This window comes from Harmonia axyridis, chromosome 7 (genome assembly GCF_914767665.1).
Source record: "Harmonia axyridis chromosome 7, icHarAxyr1.1, whole genome shotgun sequence".
Classification (NCBI taxonomy): Eukaryota; Metazoa; Arthropoda; class Insecta; order Coleoptera; family Coccinellidae; genus Harmonia; species Harmonia axyridis.
In genome coordinates this window covers 28,144,349-28,166,808 of record NC_059507.1, presented here as the reverse complement: position 1 = coordinate 28,166,808, position 22,460 = coordinate 28,144,349, and the positions used below count along the sequence as shown (strand labels likewise).

The window sequence follows — 22,460 nt, the reverse complement described above, 5'->3', positions numbered from 1 at the left end:
AGATCAAGAATTGGCGACTTTGCTTGATGAAGATTCGTGTCAAACGCAAGAAGAACTTGCTGAAGCATTGGGAGTTGACCGAACAACCATTTCCAAGCGTTTGAAAGCCATGGGAATGATCCAAAAGCAAGGAAATTGGGTGCCGTACGAACTGAAGCTGAGAGACGTCGAACGGCGTTTTTTCACTTGCGAACAGCTGCTTCAGCGACATAAAAGAAAGGGTTTTCTGCATCGTATCGTGACTGGCGATGAAAAGTGGATCCGTTACGATAATCCGAAGCGAAGAAAATCATGGGGACTATCCGGCCATGCATCATCATCGACGGCCAAGCCAAATATTCATGGCGCCAAGCTCATGCTCTGTATATGGTGGGACCAGCTAGGTGTGGTTTACTATGAGCTTCTGAAACCGAATAAAAGGATCACAGGCGAGGTCTATCGACGACAATTGATGCGTTTGAGCCGCGCACTGCGAGAAAAACGGCCACAATACTCCGACAGGCACGACAAAGTTATTTTGCAACATGACAATGCTCGCCCACATGTTGCACAGCCGGTGAAAACATACTTAGAAACGCTCAAATGGGAAGTCCTACCCCACCCGCCGTATAGTCCAGACATTGCTCCGTCTGATTACCATCTCTTCAGATCGATGACGCATGGCCTGGCTGACCAGCACTTCCATTCCTACGAGGAAGCCAAAAAATGGGTGGATGACTGGATAGAGGCCAAACCGGTCGAATTTTTTCGCAACGGGATTCGTATGTTGCCAGAAAGATGGGGAAAAGTTGTAGCTAGCGATGGCCAATACTTTCAATAATTCATTTGAAACCATTTTTTCACAATAAAGGCTCAAAATTTAAAAAAAAACGGGAAAGACTTATTCACACACCTATTAATTTTTCATAATAAAATGTTATTATCTGAAATTTTGTTTCCCCTATATCTTCGAAACAAATAGGTTTTTCAAAAATCATCAAAGGACAAAATATTCTTAGAATAGTCCAAGGAACAACCCCCTGAATTTTTGCCGCATGTTTAGGAAACACCCTGTATAGAAAGTTTGTAAAACATTTTTATCAGAAACTAGTAGTTGAAATACGAGGTGAAATGTATAATTGCTTCCATAAAGGGGTTGGCAATTGGATACTTTATTATAGTAGTCGTGCTGTGATTCTGTATGAACCAAGGTTCTTGGAGTTCTATCTCGATTGGGCAAGAGGAAACATCTCAACTTTGATGTATGATTTTCTTATGCATTCTTCAGGGTCGTCCGCGAATTGTTCCTTGCATTCACAGCTCGTTAATGGCCTCGAAAAAGGAATCTATCCACATAGTTTTCTTCGTTTCTTGCGTTGGCATTATCGACAAAAATACCGAGTGCCTTAGAAAATGCGGCGACTTGTAGGTCAACCGATTATTAGAAGGTGATTGAAATGGAAATTTGCAGTTTTGTATAATGACTGAGTTCACCTTGCTCGATGGTTCTGATGAGAGCAATCTTCTCTGTTCGTTGCAGCCTTGATTTGATGTTAGGTGGAAAACATCTATAGTTTGCGGTACCGCGAATTAGTTTCTTTTTTTGTTGCCTTGGTTTGCCTTTTCCAATAATGCATTCCTTTTTTTGATCTTTGAAATTTTATTTCATTCGTTAATATAGTCACCTTCAAGAGTGAAAACACGTACTTCAACACTCCTTTAACTTTTCAATACCTTTTATGTAGAAAGATCCGTTTTTGCCTTCGAAATAGGCAGCTTCGGTAAGACAATTATAAGAGTCAAATTCCTTCCTCTGCAGCACCTTTCAAACCTTGTTGCTGAAAGAGCAGATTCTGAAAAAAAAACATTTATCAAGCCATGCTTTGCTTGAACAGTATTTTTCCCCATAAAAAATAGTGATTTATCAATACTCGAAATTCGTTTTTATCCATTTTTTGAGCAAAAACTGTAGCCTCACTTGTCCATCAATATCTCGATCGAGCCTAAAGTCTCTGTTTTTGAATTTCAATAATAAGATCTATCCAATCCAAAATACACAATTCAAATGCAGAATGATCTTCTTTCTTCATGATTTGGTGCCGAAATATAGCGGCATTATTTCTAAATGGAAAATATCGAACCTCTCAAGCATGCGTATATCATTTAAATTAGAATTTATCGTTTTATTAAAAAAATTGTTCCAAGAAAGAGTAACAAATAGATGACATTGTGTTGAAAGCTCAGAGAAATAAACATAGAGGGAGCAAATTTCATTTTCAGTGAGTAAATTTTGTCCCCCACATGAACTATCAAATTTGACATGAAACGCGCGGAAATTGAAACATATCAGGGATACGATATTCAACTCAATTCGCGAATTTCTCAATAAAGAACGTACCTTTTATGTCCCATAGTGAATCAACATTTCAGATCAACTCAAAATATATTGAGATGAATCCCTAAATATATCAGGAATTCAGAAAACAAACTTCAAGCGCGCCAAACGAAGTGAAACAACGGATGAAACTAGGAGAGCAATAGTTGCCAAACCTTGGATTTCAGCAGGTAAATACAGAAAATAATGAATATTCTGCATACCAAAAATTCGACAATTAGGAAAAATATCGGATTCCAAATATTCAAATTTGCATATTTAATTGAGAATCACTCAAATGAATATATTCTATTCAATATAATATACATTCATAATGATCTAGTAAAATTGTGGATTTGAAAATATCACAATCCGATAACGTAATCTAATCAACGGGATGAAAAACAGGATGTTTTATAAGAAAAATTCATATTCGGTCATTTACACTTTTCTTGTATTTTTTGTGTATTTCCAAACAATTTGAGAATATAGCCTTATGAAAAGTTCAGTGCTTCACCGTAATAATAGAGAATCGCGACAATGGTTGAAGGTGGTACACCCTGTATAACACCCCTATTTATAATTATTTCTTCTTTTATACATGTTATGTGCTTCGCTATTACGAATTGTAAATCGATCGAGAGTTGAATAAAGCATCAAACTAGATCCCGCCAGTAAATCATTTCAGACACGAACAACATTATCGAATCGTCATACGAAACCCGACAATTCCCACGCAACGCGCTACCGAACTACGCAGACCGACGTAACTGACCCAAGACGGACGTCTGGATTGGACTCCGGACGACCGACGAGCGCAAAAAAACAACGCGGCGAGCCTTCGCCGGTTCCCCTCCGAACAGACCGTACGAGAATCTCAACGACCCGAGGGCCCGACCGATCGTAGGCCTAGACCCGGTGCGGACCGTCCGATAGGCCGTCGGGCAATATATCGGTCGGGCTCGGCTCGAATTCAGAGAACGATTCGAAATGGAACAGGTTACGGCCGTGCGGGTAAGTGGATACCCCGATCTTTTTTTTTCTCTTCGCGTTTCTCACCTGTCCCATATTCAGGGTACCTGGCGTGCCTGTTCGCGACGGTGTTTAGACGGGTTGAGGCGTTTTTTTCCTATAAGGGGACTAGAAGTAGAGTGGATTTTGTGTTGGATAGGAAGATTCGTAGGGAAGGAGGTTTTGGGTCTTGAAGTAATGAATTACTTAGAGGTGACTTCTCTGAAGCAGAAATCTTTGGTGTGTTTTTATTTACTTGGAAACAACCGCTTAGTCTCAACTTCTTCAGATATTTCCGGAGGCCGATTCTATCAAAGATTTACTAGCAAACGTATGCTGATCTTCAATTAGAAATAGAATAGAAATAGAATTTTAATGAAAAAGGTAAAATTGCTGTCAAAAACTTACGCATCATGACAAACCTCCATCTTTTCTCACCTCCCCTTGTCATCTAGGCCGTAGCTAGGGAGGGATCAAGGGAGATTGATCCCACCCATTACATATACTCATATACAGGGTGCTCCAGATTTTAGTACGATAACTTTGGCGTCTGATAAAACAACTCTTTTCATGAAAAAAATTCCTATAACATATACCCTACCAAGCTTCGTTTTCGAGATACAGGGTGTTAAAGTTTGAAAAAATAGTTTTATACGTATAACTCTGGTATAATTACATTCATTGTTTTAATTTTTAGGTATTGAAGTATTGACAATGTAATGTTTCGAATTTGGTAAGTGTCTCTTGGCAAATTTATCCAGTGGCGTAGATATAGGGGTGCGCTGCTCCTTTTCTTATTGAAAATCTTATTCACTGTCTTTTTTTTAAATTATTTCAATTCTGAAATCAACAGAGTTTCATTAAAAAAAAGGTCTTTTGAATTATTTTCATAGAATGTACCATTTTTTTTGAATAATCGAGTACAAAGCAAATTCTATCCACAAAAAACTACAAAAATTAATTTTTCAAATTTTCCCATTAGTGATAAATAGAAGTGATAGTCTAGAATTCGACAAGTCCCTATTCTCAAACTTTTGGAGATTTTTGATACACTGCCTGTTACCTGTTTGTTTCATTAGGCGATTGTTATTTTTTTCTGTTCTTAATTTCAAATCAATTGTAACAATATCTGCTGATCCAATTTCAAATAATTAATTTTTTCTCCGATGGACAGCAAATATTGATTTTGCAGACACATATCAATCAGCAAAGTATTACTTTTCCTGCCTAGGCAGCAAAACGATTATTCTCAATGGGAATAAAACATTTAACATTTTCTGACAATCAATATTTTTGCCACCTCCCTTATTTCTGTAGGAGTAAGTACTTCTTAGTCGCTATTACTGTCCATAATATGAATTTATCCGATATTTTTCCAAAAAACTGTAAGATATTTCATAATTTGTCAAACCATAATAATTATCGACATATCCATCAATTGTGATTTTTATCAAATTTCGTTTTAATTTATCACTATAAGAAAAATGCAAAGATGTGGGAATTGTAATAATTCACAAATACAATATGCTACACATAAAGCATTATAAACAATCGAAGAAAAGATTATAAGTTCCACTCGGCAGCAAAGTAGATGGCTTTAAACTATCAGCCACGGCAGTAAATCCACTTCTTTGCTGCCTAGTAAAACAAATAACTATTATCCAACAAAAAATTGTGGACATCAGCCAGGATAACTATTTTTATTCTTGGAAACGGTATGAAGAATCACTGGCAAGGTCTGTCGTCATCCTACTCAAGATGTTCAAACAGCAGGTACTCATCTAAACAACCCAAGAAGGAGTTATTCTTCTAGGAAAGGATTTCGTGACGTAGGAGAGACAGGGACAAAAGTCCTGAGATTGACAGGATACTTCACCTACATTCTCCTTACACTCACCAAGTAATTAACATCTCGTCCTTCCTTCCTTTGAAGATGTTATGGAGCATAGGCACTTCGATTGTAGGGTTGGTGTAATGTAGATCATTTTTCCATTTCAAATCTTTCGATTCCTTCAGTGCCGGTATACGTATCTCGGTGGTGTAACGTTGGATTAAGGTAATTGCTGAATGATACATACTTATATATTTTATCAATGATATTTTTCTATAGAATTTACGATTTATATACATACTGGCCAAATTTGATGCACGCTTAGAGTTGACTATGACCGTTAGAATTTCAAGGTTCAAGTTATCCAGAATTCCTTTATTGATTACAATAGTAAATCTTTGGAATCCTCCGATGAAAAAAATGAAGCTTCCCTGAAATTTTTTAATCCTGAAATCCGCCTGTCAAAGTTTTTATCTGAAAATATTTGTGGAATTTTACGTTCAAAAATCGTTTTTTCTCTTAGCTCGAGAACATGCTTATCAGTTTTGAATGGCAAAATCAAAGAAACAAAATTTTAAAATTAATTTCTCATAAACTCAACACAATCATCATAAAATTATAATAATAATAATTTTTATTATTGTCCCTTAAACAGCAAAATTAAATTTAAAAACATGTATATGTATTAGAAACATGTATTGCTAGGATGGTTCTTACATTAATATTTTTTGTGCCTTGAAATTTTGGATTTTCATTTGGATTTCGGACAGGATCTTTTTGTGAAAAAATTCCTTCCTTGAGACACTTATTCATAATAACAGTTATGGGCTTACCAATTTATAGGTATGAACTTCTAACTACCTGATATTCTCATGTCATATATCAGTAGTTTTTTTTTTATACTTATAATCTCAAATTTTGTTGTTTCACCAATTTGTGCGAGTTAGGAATTAGAAAATTTCGTCTGAATCAAAAGTTTCAGAACATTTCTCACATAGTCAGGTAATAAATTTATATTTTGGTTTATAGTTTCTCCAACTGTGGTTAAATGCTCATTAAAAATATCAGTTTCCAAGTTGCAACCCTTCATTTTGTCTTATTATTTTTCTTTTCGCCTTTGTTTTGATTTCAGCTGTGCTTATTGGCTTTTTTATGTTTTTTGTTATTTTTAATGTACCTTTCAAGTTGTTCCCTGTCACATTTTTCTTAGGCTTTTTAAGTAGAGATTATCAGCTTGACTTGATATTCAAGCTACCAACTTGACTTGAAATCAACTATGTAGTAGTTTTTCAAGGTCAAGTCTAGTATTTATTTATCAAGTACTTGACTTGACATTGAAAAACTGTTACTTGACTTGAACTTGGGTTGATTTTCAAGTCAAGTCCAAGACTTGAAATCAACTCAAGTTAAATTTAAGTAGTAGTTTTTCAATGTCAAGTCAAGTATTTATTTATCAAGTGACATTTTTTTTATTGACATTGGAAAACTGTTACTTGACTTGAACTTGAGTTTATTTCAAGTCAAACTCAAGTCAAGTAACTCGAATATCAAGTCAAGTAGGTTGAATATCAAGTCAAGCCGTGAATCCCTATTTATAAGCTTCAGCGCAACGCGATACTGTGAATATGGTATCAAGTGCATCCAGTCTATTTTTGAACCTTTTCATATTATCATCGAATATTATGTTGTTGATTGCATTTTTAGTCGTTATTTCTTTTAGGAAACTCTGATTCAAAACCCTTCAAAAAATCAATGAATAACTTAAAACTATCTTCAGCAGAACAGCTAGCGAGCTTGTGTTCGATATTATTAGTTTCCAGAATTGTTATTCCCCTGTTTCCTTTTTGTACTTTATGTTATTTGAATGTCTATTGGAAATCATGTAATTTGTACCTGATATCCTACCAAAGGCAGATTCTATGTGTATAATATACAAGTGTCAAAGTTTACATTATTAATACATGTTGAAATCAGGATGGATATATAGAAATGAAAAAAAAAAAAACTCAAAAAACCTGCATCTCTAATCGATTTCCGCAGGTATACATATAATCAGGCCCTTGAATTCACCTAGGATGAAATTGAGCTGCTTCTCGCATGGTTGCATGATTTTCATCAAATTCTGATGCTACTGAATAGGTTGTTTGGGTATTTCGCAGAACTTCATGCACTGACGAACGGTCCGATGCAGCCTTGCGTGACGTGTGCTCTTTCTGAACTCGCTATTAGCTGATTATAATGTTTGATGTTAATCTCTCCTGTTATGATACTCTCTGGGGATCGGGCGATAAGAAATCCGGTGATTTTTCATTTGGCATTCTTGTAGAGCCAATCTGTGCTTGTTGCTTTTGAAGCTTTTGACGCTATTTATAATAAAAGCGTCGGATATAGCTGCTTTGGATTCACAATTTTAGATAATTATAAATGGTGGGGCTGAATGCAGTTGAAAAACACTGCAAATCTTAAACAATGGCTCATTACATCTTTCTATCTCGAAGAATATTCTAAATCCCAAGCTTTTTTAATGAAAGGTGACGTATGAATAAAGAATACTATATAATATCTATTTCCGAAACTATTCGCGTAAGAATCTTGTGGTGAAATAATTATAGTCGGTACTATTATACAAGGTGTTTTCTATCATTTGCGCAGGCCCAAAATATGAAAAAAAGTTTTTATTAATTTACCCTCTTGAATGCACCATTTTCGAGATATGTATAAGGTGTTGAAATTGAAAGAAAAAACGTTTTTTGCGAATATTTCCGAAACCTTTTATCGTACAGAAAACAACTTTCGCAAAATAATTTCGTAATACATAAATTGTGGAATTCGAAAGTTGCATGAAAATTTATATTAGACATTTACTATTCTTTTCTTCATATACCATTCTTCAAATCATACTTATCAATCAACGTCTAATACAGCATAGTTTTACTTTTTTCATATACATATATTAACTTTTTCCGATGAAAATAATCAAAAATTTAAATCAAACTTGGTCAACGAAAAAAAAACTAACGCAAAATGAAGAAGGGTGAGAAATCTTTTGAAAATCACAAGAACTTAAATATCTCTGAAACTGTTGATTTTTAGTTATCAATAAATATGGCTCAATCGACAGGAAATGAGTGATTCTAACACCCCCTTCAAGGTTCACGTCTAATTTTTAAACCCTGTATACATTCCACAACGTAAACTGAAAAAAATTTTCATAAAACGATTCCAAAGGTTCATAATTCAAATTAATAAGAATAATGAAGCGAAAAGCCTGGAGGCCCTCAGGTTCAAAAAAAGAGGCGGGGCATATATGTCGTTAGCTTCGGGGATCAATACCAGTAATTGTCATGCTGTGGTCAGGTGACACTTGTGCTTCGTGGTAAAGACGTTTATTAAAAGCAGGAGAAGACTTGTGGCAATACAAGAGGCTTTTCAGATCCGGTTGGGTTTCAATCGTGATGATAGCCTTTCTGATCCTATAATCATCCGGATATATGTAGGTCAGTAAGGCAACAGTTGGCAGGCCTAAAAGTCCTTAAATTGAGCGACAGCATTATGCCCAACCCTGTAAGTATGTGAATGAAAACTTGAAGTGATTTATATTAAGTGTATGATAATAATGAAATCGATGAAGAGCAAAATACTCTGCATATATGGATGGCACTCTGCTTCTTCTAAAAAAAAGATCTCTCGAAATGTTCTAAAATACTAAGTATGTGCAACAAGCATTTAACTGAAATTACCATGATTTCATTCATGTATGTCCAACTTTGAATATAAACATTTCACGGTTGTACTTGTTTAGAGCGCACTCTGTATCGGTAAAAGCTGAAATTTGAATGAGTCATTTACGCTCCAAACTGAAAGAAAAAAACAAGTTTTTATCTTTTCATTTTTTTTTTAATTCATGATATGTAGAAGGACATACAGAATAATCCCAGTAACAGTATTCTCTTGAATACCTAATATGCCATATAATGCCAAAAAACAACCCCATAACATCAAATGACATGTGATCAAAAAAAACTATAGGTAGTCAAATTAAATTTCAATTATTCCGAAGTCAACAACAAGAAAATCAAGCCGAAACTAATTTATTAATTCATGAGAGATCCTTCTTTAACACACTTTGGAGCATCGAGAAATTATATTTATAAAAGGTCCAAGCCATCAGAAAATGCCTTATAAGTATCTATTTATATCTGCATAAGAAACTGACATCAGAACATTTATATTCTTATAACGAACTCTTATTTCCTTCTTCAGGCAAATCAGATAGAAATTACACGAAAAATAGGGTTTCGTACCCACATGAAATCGGATGTTATTCACATATTCAAAAGTCAGACGAAAAAACACTTCTGAATGTATTCAGATTTCATCTTCGTGGGATTATAGATTTTTTTTAATTTTCATTTTACAAACTACATATTTACTATAGATTTATTCTTGAAATTTTTGTAAAAGGAAATAAACTATTATTATTATCCCCGACTTTAGCCTATACGCGTAGGATATCTCCTCGCCGTCGGCTTCTCACTCCCCGCTAAGAAGAACATTCACTCAATCCCAGATATTCAAAATATCAGAAGGAGCTCGGTCGTGTCCGGTCCTTGTGGTCCCCCTGGTTCTCGTCGAACTTCTGGTTATTATTATTAATATTCAGTATTGTTTCCAGAATACACTAGTTTCAGTTTGATTTCAACCTATATCGGAGGTAAAATACCTCTACGAGTATGGTTACCAGATCAGATTCCAGGACATAATGTCAAGGTTAACTTTTCCTCGGGATTATTATTATGTCCCACGCGTAATTTTATTACACCCCAAAGATAGATAACGTATACGTTCGCCGACAACGCCTGCTCTGATTTCAACGAGTGATGTTTCAACGGAATGAAAGCACTTGTGAGTTGTGTATACGTTTATGATTTGTTGCTTTCACACAATGTTATCCGACGATATCTGTATTGGTTTGAAACCTTATCAGTTCTGTACCTCCAAAAGCATGAATTTTCTACAATATTTTCTGTTGAAATAGTATTGGTGTTTATTATTTCGAATAATATACCACTGATAACGTTTTAGAGCGTTTGTTACTCGAAAAAAGTGTATTATTTCCTCACGATGTCTTTTTTTTCGAATTTCAAATATTAACGAATATTTACGTGATCCCTCAAAACTCTCTCTCTCTGAAATTATAATTATCTAAATAACCAATATGCAGTGGAATTTTACGTGTCCTGCAAAATAACAATAAATGTAGGAGGGAAATATTATCTTTACTGTGGTAATCTTTGTGAATAGTGAAACACCTACATTTTTAAAAGATGGCAATGTATAACTTCCAAATATTTCGCGTTCATATATGATCGAATTGAGAAATAGTATGAGGAAATTTATAGTCAATACTTGGATCAGAAATTACTCGTTAACTAACTTAACTTCGTTAACTAACTTAAATTTGTACTCGTTGTCTTCCTATGTATGAAATAACGTCTGAACACCTCGCGGAATCTTGATGAACACTCCAATTCTTGGACTTGAAGATTCTCAAGATACTCCTCCTCCAATACTCATAGTACTAATAATACTCAATATTTCGGGGCAAAACTCTACACGCTTCAATTGTACTGTGCCATAGGTATTGACGACCAATGGGGCATTCTTGTTCTCTAAATGTCGGACTCGAAAAATCTCAAGATATTTCTTCTCCAATACTCAATACTCATATATTCTGGGGTAAAACTCTACACAATAACAATCCAACACGTCGTTCACGACGTAACCTAGCCTAAAAACGCCGTAAAGACCGAAAAATATAATGATAGGTAAGAGAAAAAACTTACGTGATGAATATCGTCGCCAAATAATTTTTCAAAATTTTGATTTGAGAACTTTCCACTCATCCCGCCTGGGCGATTCAACAAATTGGTTATAATCCTTTCAGATAGTTAACACTTAACACCGTTTAAAATTTCTAACTTAACTATCATAATCTATATGAATAAGATGAACGACTTACAATCGAACGCTGTCAGAGACTATTCCAGTGCTGGGCTAAATTTCCACCGTATCGAACGATAATCAGAACTATAGAACATTTCAAAAGAGAATAGTAAAAAAGAAATAACCAATATCTGCTTGACAATAAATCTGATCGAGGGGAGATTTTGTGTATATATTAAAAATAGCAATTTCAAACTTCTTGCGAGATTTTGTTCTATTGCCTCGGAATTACTTACAGAAAATTTCAGCAATAAAAAAAATTCAGTCACAAAGATCCCAATTTAGACTTCGAAAATAAATATAAATAACAATTTCAAGCTTTATGTAAAATTTCCTACTGATCGCGACATCAGGATCATAGAATAAACATCATAATTATTATTATTATAGAAGATCTAAGCAGAATATAATAAATAATAAATAAATAGAATGGCTGACACAAGGGTAAAACCGGTATATCGCTACTCTCCCTCGATGACATGCATTCTTCTCGGGTTACTTTCGAACATGATTCCTACGTTATAACGTGGAAATCTTCTGTTTGACAATGGTTATGTGGATGGCATTTTGACGACACATTAACCAGGTAAGTAATATATTAATCTTTTATACACTTGGAAGTTATACTTCTTTTTCTTCTTCAAGCAGAATATGCAATGAAAAATGAAGAAAACACTTACGTAATGTCAGGAGCCATGGAGACCACATATACCCCTATGTTGTGTAGTTATATTACATTGGGGCATGAATAAACGAGCGCCTAAAAGATCTGCTTTCCTCATTCTTTTTATATGGATTTCGATGTTTCTGTTGCCAAGGCCTCATTAGTAAAATACTTATCATTTTATTTCACCTCAAGTCAAATACACAACTACACTATGCTATTTTTGTGTTAATTTCGTTTTCCTGCTAATATCAATCTAATGAATTTGATGTTTGTAGAAGAAGTGTAAATGAGTACTATTGATTCCTGCTTATCGATCTCCAAGATTTATTTACATTAAAACCGTTAATCGTACTCCTAGGAAACCTGGAAGCTTGTAATGAACCGATTTTCACAGCTCCTAATAGTTTCAGAGTTACGAAGTGACTCGAGATATTCTGTGAGATAGAATAAACAATTATGTAAAATATGCAGCGTTTTTTCTATTAGTTGATGCCGGAGTCGGAAATGATATTTCCTCCGACCATTGCGCGGATTGTACGCCAATTAAGTAGAGGCGAGTCATGCAGGAAGGGGGGCCGATTAGACTCACAAATCAGAAAAACCTCTCGGTTTTGCGGCCGAGTGCAGACACAGCGAGTTATCTATATTCCTGTTATAATTACGAAGTCGATGTACTGATAGTATGGAAACGATCCTGAAACGACGGTTTTATATTATAATTAGGTTGGGTATATTATAAGAAATTTCTCGTTTCTGACCGATTCAGAAAATACCTCATTTATTATGACGTACGCCATTTGTCATGGAAAATTCTATATGTTGGGAAATCAAAAACGGCCCTTGCGGTTTTTGATGGAAGAACTATTAATAATAATAATAATGAATCTTTATTCAGAAAAATACACAGTCACAAAAGTTGTAAGAATGAAATGAGGAACGTGCAGCTTAGACTCAATCCGTATGCTACACGCCACTGTATGCCTACTGAATACATTCGTTGACATACGTCGATGAAAATACAAAAAACCACATATTTAGAGAGTTGAAACAGACGAAGAATAATATGAAGAATGAGGAAGAGAAGGAGCATCAGTTTTCAATTCAATGAGGAAAAAAAGAAAGAAAGAACTGTCAGCGCAATAAGTATTTTTGCAGTAAACGCGAGACTCCATTCAACCCAGAATTTTTTGGTACTTATCAGAATTTTCCCTTATATACGCTGCTATTTAAGACTTTCTTCTATTCAAATTTGTTCTCTTCAGTGAACGAGGTAAAATGTTGAGGAACTTAGGACCGAAGTAATAAACATTCCTCTGAAGATGAGTCCTGCAGAGACGAGGCACCTCTACCGCTCCCTTGACCAAATTTCATGTGAAATATGGGTGGCTGACTAAGTACTGTTCGCCTTCATTTGGTTATTACATTTACAATTTTTATTTTACAGTGCGATATATTGGATAAAAAGAAATCCGAAGTGAAAACGATGGTGATGGTGGCAGTATTGGTTTGAAAGTAGTGGGTTTTAGGGTCCAAAATTATCTTCATGTTGATATGTTGAGTAGTTTTGATTTGTTGCCGATATCAATTGTCTTTCCGAGTGTGTTTACGTTCTTGTTATCATGTGTTTTCAGAGACTTATTTTTCTGATGTTTGAAGTATTGCTTTGTCTTGTTTGATTTGAGAATTTGGTTATTTTAACACTTAATAGTTTTTTCCTATCTTTTAATGTTGAGATCATGAACATTATTATGTTTGGCTGTGACACTCTTTATAGTTTTTCTGCCTGACTATACACTATTAGGTTCAAATTGATTGCATATATGTCCTGATTTAAACTACAGATGAGTTTTTCATGGTCATTTACAATGAAAAAAATTATAGTGTCCTGAAAATGACCATGTGAATGGCCGACAGCTTGGCGACATTTAATGAAGAATTCAACTAAGATCCCAAGTGACTTTCCACCCGATCTATAATACCTGTAGTTCATGTGTAAATATTTACTGAAGGGAGCGTAAGCTTTGTGTTGATACTTCTTTGGGACGAAAAAAGAAATTTCGAGTTTTCTGATGAAGCAGCTGTCACCTGTCCCTAGAATTTGAGTCGAGAGATTTCCTCAGTGAAAGTCTCCTCCACTTGAAACATTCAAATTCAAAATGATAACCTATTTAGAACACAAATTGAAAATATATCGAGAAAGTTTATAGTTGTTTTGACTCATTCAGAAACCGGCGTGAACTTGGCAGCCACTTTTCAGCAGCCGAATTCATTCCAGCAGCCAAACGACCAGTGGCGTCGGTAGAATTTAAAACTAATGAATCGATCTGTTTTTGGGGTGCAACGCAAGAATTTGCTTTTTGAGTTTACTTGAACGACTTCAGTCAAGTTTTTATGACATTTCAATGCACGAAATAATATTATAGATGAACTTGAATTATGCTGATCAATGAAACGACGGGGTATATACAAGTATTTTCACGAATGAAATCTTGAAAAACGTTTAGCCAAGTTGATATTTGGTATTCCTACTCTTGAATAGCTAAAGAATAACATATCCGAAGGATTTTGATTTGCAGGCCGTCTAAGGGGTAGTTTACACTTGTGAATTTTTCGAAATTTTCAAAAATGACCCTGTTAAAAATGTTTAGCCAAATTCATATTTGGTATTCCTACTCTTGAATAGCTAAAGAATAACATATCCTAAGGATTTTGATTTGCAGGCCGTCTAAGGGGTAGTTTACACTTGTGAATTTTTCGAAATTTTCAAAATTGATCATGTTGAAAATGTTTAGCCAAATTCATATTTGGTATTCCTACTCTTGAATAGCTAAAGAATAACATATCCGAAGGATTTTGATTTGCAGGCCGTCTAAGGGGTAGTTTACACTTGTGAATTTTTCGAAATTTTCAAAAATGACCCTGTTAAAAATGTTTAGCCAAGTTCATATTTGGTATTATTACTCCTACATAGCTAAGGAAAAACATATCCGAAGCACATTGATTTGCAGGCCGTCTAAGGGGTAGTTTACACTTGTGAATTTTTCGAAATTTTCAAAAATGACCCTCTCAAAAATGTTTAGCCAAGTTCATATTTGGTATTATTACTCCTAAATAGCTAAAGAATACCATATCCGAAGGATTTTGATTTGCAGGCCGTCTAAGGGGTAGTTTACACTTGTGAATTTTTCGAAATTTTCAAAATTGATCATGTTAAAAATGTTTAGCCAAATTCATATTTGGTATTCCTACTCTTGAATAGCTAAAGAATAACATATCCGAAGGCTTTTGATTTGCAGGCCGTCTAAGGGGTAGTTTACACTTGTGAATTTTTCGAAATTTTCAAAAATGACCCTGTTAAAAATGTTTAGCCAAGTTCATATTTGGTATTATTACTCTTGAATAGCTAAAGAATAACATATCCGAAGGATTTTGATTTGCAGGCCGTCTAAGGGGTAGTTTACACTTGTGAATTTTTCGAAATTTTCAAAAATGACCCTGTTAAAAATGTTTAGCCAAATTCATATTTGGTATTCCTACTCTTGAATAGCTAAAGAATAACATATCCGAAGGATTTTGATTTGCAGGCCGTCTAAGGGGTAGTTTACACTTGTGAATTTTTCGAAATTTTCAAAATTGATCATGTTAAAAATGTTTAGCCAAATTCATATTTGGTATTCCTACTCTTGAATAGCTAAAGAATAACATATCCGAAGGATTTTGATTTGCAGGCCGTCTAAATGGTAGTTTACACTTGTGAATTTTCCGAAATTTTCAAAAATGACCCTGTTAAAAATGTTTAGCCAAATTCATATTTGGTATTCCTACTCTTGAATAGCTAAAGAATAACATATCCGAAGGATTTTGATTTGCAGGCCGTCTAAGGGGTAGTTTACACTTGTGAATTTTTCGAAATTTTCAAAATTGATCATGTTAAAAATGTTTAGCCAAATTCATATTTGGTATTCCTACTCTTGAATAGCTAAAGAATAACATATCCGAAGGATTTTGATTTGCAGGCCGTCTAAGGGGTAGTTCACACTTGTGAATTTTTCGAAATTTTCAAAAATGACCCTGTTAAAAATGTTTAGCCAAGTTCATATTTGGTATTATTACTCCTACATAGCTAAGGAAAAACATATCCGAAGCACATTGATTTGCAGGCCGTCTAAGGGGTAGTTTACACTTGTGAATTTTTCGAAATTTTCAAAATTGATCATGTTAAAAATGTTTAGCCAAATTCATATTTGGTATTCCTACTCTTGAATAGCTAAAGAATAACATATCCGAAGGATTTTGATTTGCAGGCCGTCTAAATGGTAGTTTACACTTGTGAATTTTCCGAAATTTTCAAAAATGACCCTGTTAAAAATGTTTAGCCAAATTCATATTTGGTATTCCTACTCTTGAATAGCTAAAGAATAACATATCCGAAGGATTTTGATTTGCAGGCCGTCTAAGGGGTAGTTTACACTTGTGAATTTTTCGAAATTTTCAAAATTGATCATGTTAAAAATGTTTAGCCAAATTCATATTTGGTATTCCTACTCTTGAATAGCTAAAGAATAACATATCCGAAGGATTTTGATTTGCAGGCCGTCTAAGGGGTAGTTTACATTTGTGAATTTTTCGAAATTTTCAAAAATGACCCTCTCAAAAATGTTTAGCCAAGTTCATATTTGGTATTATTACTCCTAAATAGCTAAAGAATACCATATCCGAAGGATTTTGATTTGCAGGCCGTCTAAGGGGTAGTTTACACTTGTGAATTTTTCGAAATTTTCAAAATTGATCATGTTAAAAATGTTTAGCCAAATTCATATTTGGTATTCCTACTCTTGAATAGCCAAAGAATAACATATCCGAAGGATTTTGATTTGCAGGCCGTCTAAGGGGTAGTTTACACCTGTGAATTTTTCGAAATTTTCAAAAATGACCCTCTCAAAAATGTTTAGCCAAGTTCATATTTGGTATTATTACTCCTAAATAGCTAAAGAATAACATATCCGAAGGATTTTCATTTGCAGGCCGTCTAAGGGGTAGTTTACACTTGTGAATTTTTCGAAATTTTCAAAATTGATCATGTTAAAAATGTTTAGCCAAATTCATATTTGGTATTCCTACTCTTGAATAGCTAAAGAATAACATATCCGAAGGATTTTGATTTGCAGGCCGTCTAAGGGGTAGTTTACACTTGTGAATTTTTCGAAATTTTCAAAAATGACCCTGTTAAAAATGTTTAGCCAAATTCATATTTGGTATTCCTACTCTTGAATAGCTAAAGAATAACATATCCGAAGGATTTTGATTTGCAGGCCGTCTAAGGGGTAGTTTACACTTGTGAATTTTTCGAAATTTTCAAAAATGACCCTCTCAAAAATGTTTAGCCAAGTTCATATTTGGTATTATTACTCCTAAATAGCTAAAGAATACCATATCCGAAGGATTTTGATTTGCAGGCCGTCTAAGGGGTAGTTTACACTTGTGAATTTTTCGAAATTTTCAAAATTGATCATGTTAAAAATGTTTAGCCAAATTCATATTTGGTATTCCTACTCTTGAATAGCTAAAGAATAACATATCCGAAGGATTTTGATTTGCAGGCCGTCTAAATGGTAGTTTACACTTGTGAATTTTCCGAAATTTTCAAAAATGACCCTGTTAAAAATGTTGAGCCAAATTCATATTTGGTATTCCTACTCTTGAATAGCTAAAGAATAACATATCCGAAGGATTTTGATTTGCAGGCCGTCTAAGGGGTAGTTTACACTTCTGAATTTTTCGAAATTTTCAAAAATGACCCTCTCAAAAATGTTTAGCCAAGTTCATATTTGGTATTATTACTCCTAAATAGCTAAAGAATACCATATCCGAAGGATTTTGATTTGCAGGCCGTCTAAGGGGTAGTTTACACTTGTGAATTTTTCGAAATTTTCAAAATTGATCATGTTAAAAATGTTTAGCCAAATTCATATTTGGTATTCCTACTCTTGAATAGCTAAAGAATAACATATCCGAAGGATTTTGATTTGCAGGCCGTCTAAGGGGTAGTTTACACTTGTGAATTTTTCGAAATTTTCAAAAATGACCCTGTTAAAAATGTTTAGCCAAATTCATATTTGGTATTCCTACTCTTGAATAGCTAAAGAATAACATATCCGAAGGATTTTGATTTGCAGGCCGTCTAAGGGGTAGTTTACACTTGTGAATTTTTCGAAATTTTCAAAAATGACCCTCTCAAAAATGTTTAGCCAAGTTCATATTTGGTATTATTACTCCTAAATAGCTAAAGAATACCATATCCGAAGGATTTTGATTTGCAGGCCGTCTAAGGGGTAGTTTACACTTGTGAATTTTTCGAAATTTTCAAAATTGATCATGTTAAAAATGTTTAGCCAAATTCATATTTGGTATTCCTACTCTTGAATAGCTAAAGAATAACATATCCGAAGGATTTTGATTTGCAGGCCGTCTAAATGGTAGTTTACACTTGTGAATTTTCCGAAATTTTCAAAAATGACCCTGTTAAAAATGTTTAGCCAAATTCATATTTGGTATTCCTACTCTTGAATAGCTAAAGAATAACATATCCGAAGGATTTTGATTTGCAGGCCGTCTAAGGGGTAGTTTACACTTCTGAATTTTTCGAAATTTTCAAAAATGACCCTCTCAAAAATGTTTAGCCAAGTTCATATTTGGTATTATTACTCCTAAATAGCTAAAGAATACCATATCCGAAGGATTTTGATTTGCAGGCCGTCTAAGGGGTAGTTTACACTTGTGAATTTTTCGAAATTTTCAAAATTGATCATGTTAAAAATGTTTAGCCAAATTCATATTTGGTATTCCTACTCTTGAATAGCTAAAGAATAACATATCCGAAGGATTTTGATTTGCAGGCCGTCTAAATGGTAGTTTACACTTGTGAATTTTCCGAAATTTTCAAAAATGACCCTGTTAAAAATGTTTAGCCAAATTCATATTTGGTATTCCTACTCTTGAATAGCTAAAGAATAACATATCCTAAGGATTTTGATTTGCAGGCCGTCTAAGGGGTAGTTTACACTTGTGAATTTTTCGAAATTTTCAAAATTGATCATGTTAAAAATGTTTAGCCAAATTCATATTTGGTATTCCTACTCTTGAATAGCTAAAGAATAACATATCCGAAGGATTTTGATTTGCAGGCCGTCTAAGGGGTAGTTTACACTTGTGAATTTTTCGAAATTTTCAAAATTGATCATGTTAAAAATGTTTAGCCAAATTCATATTTGGTATTCCTACTCTTGAATAGCTAAAGAATAACATATCCGAAGGATTTTGATTTGCAGGCCGTCTAAGAGGTAGTTTACACTTGTGAATTTTTCGAAATTTTCAAAAATGACCCTGTTAAAAATGTTTAGCCGAGTTCATATTTAGTATTATTACTCCTACATAGCTAAGGAAAAACATATCCGAAGCACATTGATTTGCAGGCCGTCTAAGGGGTAGTTTACACCTGTGAATTTTTCGAAATTTTCAAAAATGACCCTCTCAAAAATGTTTAGCCAAGTTCATATTTGGTATTCCTACTTTTGAATAGCTAAAGAATAACATATCCGAAGGATTTTGATTTGCAGGCCGTCTAAGGGGTAGTTTACACCTGTGAATTTTTGAAAATTTCGAAAAATTCACAAAACTACCCCTTAGACGGCCTGCAAATCAAAATCCTTCGGATATGTTATTCTTTAGCTATTCAAGAGTAGGAATACCAAATATGAATTTGGCTAAACATTTTTAACATGATCAATTTTGAAAATTTCGAAAAATTCACAAGTGTAAACTACCCCTTAGACGGCCTGCAAATAAAAATCCTTCGGATATGTTATTCTTTAGCTATTTAGGAAGAATAATACCAAATATGAACTTGGCTAAACATTTTTGAGGGGGTCATTTTTGAAAATTTCGAAAAATTCACAAGTGTAAACTACCCCTTAGACGGCCTGCAAATCAATGTGCTTCGGATATGTTTTTCCTTAGCTATGTAGGAGTAATAATACCAAATATGAACTTGGCTAAACATTTTTAACAGGGTCATTTTTGAAAATTTCGGAAAATTCACAAGTGTAAACTACCATTTAGACGGCCTGCAAATCAAAATCCTTCGGATATGTTATTCTTTAGCTATTCAAGAGTAGGAATACCAAATATGAATTTGGCTAAACATTTTTAACATGATCAATTTTGAAAATTTCGAAAAATTCACAATTGTAAACTACCCCTTAGACGGCCTGCAAATAAAAATCCTTCGGATATGTTATTCTTTAGCTATTTAGGAAGAATAATACCAAATATGAACTTGGCTAAACATTTTTGAGGGGGTCATTTTTGAAAATTTCGAAAAATTCACAAGTGTAAACTACCCCTTAGACGGCCTGCAAATCAATGTGCTTCGGATATGTTTTTCCTTAGCTATGTAGGAGTAATAATACCAAATATGAACTTGGCTAAACATTTTTAACAGGGTCATTTTTGAAAATTTCGAAAAATTCACAAGTGTAAACTACCCCTTAGACGGCCTGCAAATCAAAATCCTTCGGATATGTTATTCTTTAGCTATTCAAGAGTAGGAATACCAAATATGAATTTGGCTAAACATTTTTAACATGATCAATTTTGAAAATTTCGAAAAATTCACAAGTGTAAACTACCCCTTAGACGGCCTGCAAATCAAAATCCTTCGGATATGTTATTCTTTAGCTATTCAAGAGTAGGAATACCAAATATGAATTTGGCTAAACATTTTTAACAGGGTCATTTTTGAAAATTTCGGAAAATTCACAAGTGTAAACTACCATTTAGACGGCCTGCAAATCAAAATCCTTCGGATATGTTATTCTTTAGCTATTCAAGAGTAGGAATACCAAATATGAATTTGGCTAAACATTTTTAACATGATCAATTTTGAAAATTTCGAAAAATTCACAAGTGTAAACTACCCCTTAGACGGCCTGCAAATCAAAATCCTTCGGATATGTTATTCTTTAGCTATTCAAGAGTAGGAATACCAAATATGAATTTGGCTAAACATTTTTAACAGGGTCATTTTTGAAAATTTCGAAAAATTCACAAGTGTAAACTACCCCTTAGACGGCCTGCAAATCAAAATCCTTCGGATATGTTATTCTTTAGCTATTCAAGAGTAATAATACCAAATATGAACTTGGCTAAACATTTTTAACAGGGTCATTTTTGAAAATTTCGAAAAATTCACAAGTGTAAACTACCCCTTAGACGGCCTGCAAATCAAAAGCCTTCGGATATGTTATTCTTTAGCTATTCAAGAGTAGGAATACCAAATATGAATTTGGCTAAACATTTTTAACATGATCAATTTCGAAAATTTCGAAAAATTCACAAGTGTAAACTACCCCTTAGACGGCCTGCAAATCAAAATCCTTCGGATATGTTATTCTTTAGCTATTCAAGAGTAGGAATACCAAATATGTATTTGGCTAAACATTTTTAACAGGGTCATTTTTGAAAATTTCGATAAATTCACAAATGTAAACTACCCCTTAGACGGCCTGCAAATCAATGTGCTTCGGATGTGTTATTCTGTTCCTATTGAAGAGTAAGTATTCCAAATATCAACTTGGCTTAACGTTTTTCAAGATTTCATTCGTGAAAATACTTGTATATACCCCGTCGTTTCATTGATCAGCATAATTCAAGTTCATCTATAATATTATTTCGTGCATTGAAATGTCATAAAAACTTGACTGAAGTCGTTCAAGTAAACTCAAAAAGCAAATTCTTGCGTTGCACCCCAAAAACAGATCGATTCGTTAGTTTTAAATTCTACCGACGCCACTGGTCGTTTGGCTGCTGGAATGAATTCGGCTGCTGAAAAGTGGCTGCCAAGTTCACGCCGGTCATTCAGAACCTTTTTGTCTTCTTCAGTATGATGCATTCATATCATATATATTCATCCTGATAGGTCATACAGCAGATAAATTCACATTGAAACCATCGTAAATCTAAATGTAGATATATAAGTGAGAACTGATGTAAGAAATTTATAAATAAATATGCTATATATACATTCATTTGAATGTACTTATCTTATGATATTATATGATTCTATTCTCGAAATGGAAGAAAACTGATATTCCTTCATTTCTCAGTGGAACAGGTATTTCCAGTCTCATGAAGATGTGGAATTGATTAGGTGAAATTTCATACATATTTCGAGTTATCGGAAGGATTCTTGGTAATTTTGATCAGAAAAACATATTTATGATTAACATTTCGATGTATTTTTCAAACCAGAGAGTTTTTCCCATGAATTCTCACTAGTAGTGGTTTGAGTAGTGGTAATTAATGACGTTTGAATATGAGATTCATTCTGTAGTTTTGGAGATGAGCGTGTAGGGACAGAAAGAGAGACAGACAAAAAATTTTTAAAATGTGTTCCGTTAATAAATAGAGACAATATTTGTTCCTCAAATGAGAAGTACCATAATTCAATAAAAAATATGATTTATTTTCCATTATAAAGGTCAAATGAGTCGATTTGATGAAGGTAGATATATTATATAAATATCAAAATTATG

At 34.0% G+C, this 22,460-nt stretch overlaps 1 protein-coding gene across 1 annotated transcript in view; it reads left to right on the top strand.

Annotated features, from left to right (window-relative positions):
- LOC123684741 overlaps positions 1-22,460 on the top strand; it is a 170,289-nt gene that overhangs the window by 9,184 nt on the left and 138,645 nt on the right. The gene's annotated exons all lie outside the window — the stretch shown is intronic.